The sequence below is a fragment of the Pinus tabuliformis genome, chromosome 9 (genome assembly GCF_031772625.1).
Source record: "Pinus tabuliformis cultivar Carrire ecotype Pingquan chromosome 9, CPIR1, whole genome shotgun sequence".
Classification (NCBI taxonomy): domain Eukaryota; kingdom Viridiplantae; phylum Streptophyta; class Pinopsida; order Pinales; family Pinaceae; genus Pinus; species Pinus tabuliformis.
The window spans coordinates 1,186,742,668-1,186,748,065 of record NC_142307.1 but is presented as its reverse complement, the minus strand read 5'-3'; positions in this window follow the sequence as shown (position 1 = coordinate 1,186,748,065).

Genomic DNA, 5,398 nt, shown 5'->3' with positions numbered 1-5,398 from the left:
AATGGTGATGCCTTGTCTGTACGAGGATGGTCCCAGAACAGAAACAAAAATAAGTCATCGAGTGGGAGATCTAAATCTAGAGGGAGATCTAAATCTCCAGGAAAACCTGTAAAGGTGGTGTGCTAGAAATGCGGAAAGGAAGGGCACTACAAAAGGGACTATAAAGCTAAAGCTCCTGATAAAGGAAAGGGATCTGATGATGCTCCTTCTGCAGAGGCGAAAACCACCTCAGATGAAGGTGGGGATGTGTACTTGGCTTCTTCAAGTACACATGTAGATCATGAGGCATGGTTGATTGACTCAGGTGAATCCTTTCACTTCACACCTCATAGAGAGTGGTTTTACGAGTATGAGAAACACAATGGTGGTGATGTCTTCTTAGGGGATGATAGGAAGGCTATAATTATTGGTCGCGGAAAAGTAAAGTTGAAGTTGCAAGGTGGAAGGGTTATAACACTTCCGGGTGTTTTGCATATTCCTACATTGACCAGAAATTTGATTTCTGTAAGCAAGTTGGATGATGCAGGTGTAAAAACAGTGTTCGAGAAGGATACCTGTAAAATGGTTTGGGGGAGCAATGGTATTGATGCGGGGAGTTCGGATTGGAACTCTGTACAAGCTGCAAGGTAGCACGGTTGTTGATGGGTGCAACAGTTCTGTGGTTCCTAAAAGTGGAGCAGAAAATCTAGTGGTCTCTAGAGAGAAGACCATGCTATGGCATCAAAGGCTTGGACATATTGGAGAGAAGGGCCTTCAAATACTTCATGGTAAAGGTATAGTAGAAGGTATGAGTAATATCTCTCTCGATTTTTATTTCTGTGAAGATTGTGTATATGGGAAGCAGAATCGGGTGAGTTTCCCCTCTGGTGGTAAGAGGGCAAAACATATATTATAGCTTGTGCATAGTGACGTGTTTGGACCTGTGAAGGTTCCATCACTTGGTAAATCTATGTACTATGTATCATTTATAGATGAATTCTCAGGAATACATGGATATTTTTCCTTAAGAAGAAATCTGAAGTCTTTGACAGGTTTAAAGAATTCAAGGCTCTGGTGGAAAACCAGACAGAGAATAAGATAAAGGTGTTGAGGACAGATAACGATGGAGAGTTTTGCAGGAAGGAATTTGAAGAATTATATAAGAAGTGTGGTATAGCACGATAGAAGACTACTCCATATACACCTCAGCAAAATGGAGTTGCAGAAAGAATGAACAAGATGTTGATGGAAAGGGCAAGAAGCATGCTTAGTGGTGCCGGGTTAGAACATGAATTCTGGGTAGAGGTGCTGGAGACAACATGTTACCTGGTCAACAGATCACCTTCATCAACGTTGGAGGATAAAACTCCACAAGAGGTATGGACTGGTAAGAAACCCTCTCTTTCACGTCTGAGGGTATTTGGATGTTATGCATATGTACATGTTTTAAAGGAGAAACAAACCAAGTTAGATAGTAAATCTGAAAAGTGCATCATTATTGGGTATAAGGATGGTTTAAAGGGTTATAAGCTTTGGAACCCAGTAATAAGGAAGGTTGTGTACAACCTAGATGTGGTGTTTAGAGAGGTGAAAGATGTTATTAAACATGAAGTCCAACCAAAGGAACCTGAGAAGATAGAGTTTGAGCTAAAGGAGGAAGAATCAGACTCTACAACAGAGGAAGAATCAGAAGATGAAGAGCCACAAACTTCGGGTGTGAGAATATCAGTTCAAGAAATAAGGCAACTAGAAAGGTGTAGTCCATCTGCTTTCTGTTGAAATTTTGCTTTATCTATTACTGATGATGATCCCATAAGTGTGAAGCAAGTAGTAGATTTAGAGGATGGAAAACTCTGGAAAGAGGCCATGGTTGAGGAAATGGCATCTTTGCACAAAAATGAGGGTTGGGATCTGGTGGAGTTGCCGACTGGAAGGAAACCCATTGGTAGAAAATGGGTGTTTAAGAAGAAGACATATGCAGAAGGAAAGGTGGAGAAATACAAAGCTCAGATGGTAGCAAAAGGTTATTCCCAGGTGCCAGGAATTGATTTTGGTGATATTTTTTCTCCTGTTGCCAAGGTAACTTCTATTAGATTACTTTTATCTGTTGCTGCTACTTTTGATTTTGAGGTAGAATAGATGGATGTGAAGATAGCATTTCTTCACAGGGATCTGGAAGAGGAAATCTACATGAAGCAACTTGAAGGCTTTGTAGTGAAGGGTAAGAAAGAACTGGTATGCAAGTTAAAGAAGTCTTTGTATGGGTTAAAACAGTCACCAAGGATGTGGTATCAGAAATTTGATACATTTATACGGGGACTTTGCTTCACCAGAAGCAAAGCAGATCACTGTGTGTATTTTAAATTAATTGGTGACTGTGTTATTTATTTGGTCTTGTATGTGGATGATATGTTGCTGGTTGGAAATGAAAAAGAAATTATCCAAGATTTGAAGACCCAATTGTCCTCCAAATTCGACATGAAATATCTTGGTGTTACAAACTATATTTTGGGCATGGAAATTAAAAGATATCGGGCAAAGAGGAAGCTCTGGTTAAACTAGAGGAAGTATGTCGAGACAATATTGCAGAGATTTAATATGCATGATAGTAAACCGGTGAAGGTTCCTATTCCTGTAGGTGTAAAATTATATGCTGAACAGTGTCCCAAGACACAAGAAGAGGAAGAGGACATGTCCCGTGTTCCATGTGCAAGTGCAGTCGGTAGCTTGATGTATGCAATGGTCTGTACTAGACCAGACATTGCACATGCAGTGGGAGTATTGAGCAGGTTTATGTCAAAACCAAGAAAGGAGCATTGGACATCAGTGAAGCGGGTTTCTAGGTATTTGCATGGCACTAGTGATTATGGTTTGTGCTACCAAGGAAGACTAAGATTGGACATAGTGTTGGATATTCATGGCTTTGTTGATGCAGATTGGGCTGAAGATTTGGGTCAGAGAAGATCTACAAGTGGGTATGTGTTTAACCTATTTGGAGGTGCAGTCAGTTGGATGAGTAAGAAACAATCTGTAGTGGCACTATCAACTACAAAGGCAGAATACATGGCAGCCACTCATGCAAGCAAGGAAGTAGTTTGGTTGCAGAGATTGTGTTCAAGTATGGGGTTAGTACAGGGAGCTATAAGGATAAACTGTGACAGCCAAAGCGTAATTTTCTTGGCAAAGAACCCTGCATATCATTCAAAGACAAAGCACATTGATGTTTAGTATCACTTTGTGAGGGATATGATAGAAGACAAAAAGGTGTTGCTGGTAAAGGTGGACACTTTGAAGAATACTGCAAATGCATTGACAAAATCTGTGTGCTCTGAGAAGTTCTCTTGGTGTAGAGAAACAATGGGCATTGCAGGGCTGGATAAATGACTAAGCTTTCTTGTGGCCCCCTGTGGAAAGAAAACAACAAGTGGGAGAATGGTGGGTTGTGTTATATTCTTTCCACAACTAGCCCACGTAGTTAACCGGGGGGTTGGAGGGGGGGCAGAGCCCCTCGTTCGTTGCGCCAATTGCGTAGCAGGGGGTTCACAGGGGGTTTGAGGGGTGCAGGTAACCCCACTCTATGGGGTCTAGGGCAGCGCCTTGGGAAAATTTTTTTTTGGACCCTATATTAGGTTGGGCGAACCTACCTATGGTTTTCGGTCCATGGTTTTGGACGCGATGGTTTTCGGTCGATGGTATTGGATGCTTTCGCATGTATAAATATGTATTGTAACATTGAAAGGAACATAATGAAAAATCAAGCTGGGAGTCCCACTCATATATTGAGTGGTGATTCGGGTGAAATCAACGGCGGCATAAATGTATATGAACATAGTTCCTCAAAGGCTTTCAATATGTGTAGCCTTACCTTACTTACTTATTTGACTTACTCTCTGTGTATATGTGTTTTATGTGTTATGCTCTCGCATTGTTTATTTTATGTGTTTTAGAATTCGTATGCAGGTAATTTCTGTACGAGGTTAGAACCTACACTCTCTAGTGTAAACAATTCATCGAATTGAAAGAGTCTTGTCTCATTTAGCTACATACAGGATTTTTCGAGTCACATCGCTAAGGCTTGAAAACTGAGACATAATTCAAGATAAACTTTAAAATGAACTCAATTAACCTAAGGCGCATTTGAAACCTAACGATCACATCTAGAAGGTCTAGGCTAGAGACATGTTCCAACATCTTTAAACCTAGTAGTTGTCGTTCGCTTCGACACTAGACAACGCTAGTACAGATTTGTGCTCCCCGTACCATCAAGTATATAAAGGGAGACCCCACTAGGCTGCAATCCTTCATCCATAGGAAGCCGAGTCTTCTGCCTTGTAAACGTGATACATCAAACACAACATTCGGGGAGATCGCCTGCCTGTATTTCTTGGTTCGCCGGGAGGTATTTTACAGTTCACGTTACCTGGTAATCCTTTTTACCTAGATCATCCTGAGTAGTCATTTGATCTTTTTGACTCTTTAAACTGAAAATATGATCCGAGCACTTGTCCTTTCAACCTCGCTTCAAATCGAAAGTGATAGAGTCACCTTTGCTTCTTTCTTGACTCTTAAAACATGAAAGAGCACTAGTTTGTTTCTACGTCTTAAAAAATTGTTGCCCATGATCTCATAACATCCTTGTTAGTATTTTCTAGACCGAATCATGAGTATTCCTTTTAAATCACATTTAAAGCCTTGGAATTTGTCTCTCTGTTCCTGTTATTTGAAGCAAAGTTATCGTGGCTGAACCGTCTAGTTCGCCTAGTTCCTCTTCCTCTCCTCCGTTTGAAAGATTGTCTAAGGAGCCATTACGTGAATTACCGCAGTCACTTGAGGACCAAGGTGTTGAACTTGGAAACATTCTGAGCATTCAACCTTTGTCATATCATCCTCCACCTCCCTAAGATACTGGTTCACTTTTTGATATTGGCCCAGAATCTCCGGATAATCCTATCCAGACTCCCGAGAGTCAACCGACCCTTGACGGTTAGCTTGGACTAGTTGTTTATCCTCCAAATCCTTTGTTTGACCCTGTTGTGATATGACCACAGTGTTTGTACACTCTGTACGATCAGCCGGGTATTCCTTTGGAATTATCCTCTCGAACATCTTCGGTTGTTCTTCGTCTCTTGTTTCCACCCATGGAACCTGAAGGCAAATTTCCAGTCTCCTCTTTGGGTCACTTGGAGGTTTCCACTCCACACATTATTGAAGAGGAAGAAGATCAATTTCCTCTAGAATGTTTCCCTTTCATGGGAAGCTTTCTCATCAGTGTTTATTGGAACTTACCTCTTAATTATGTGACTTTAGCACAGTTGGTCTCAGGTAAACCTAGTGCCTCTTCGATTTATCATAATCCTGTTTGGGCATCTGGCACAATGCCTACCATGGGTCCATTCATTCAAAATCCAACCCCCTAACA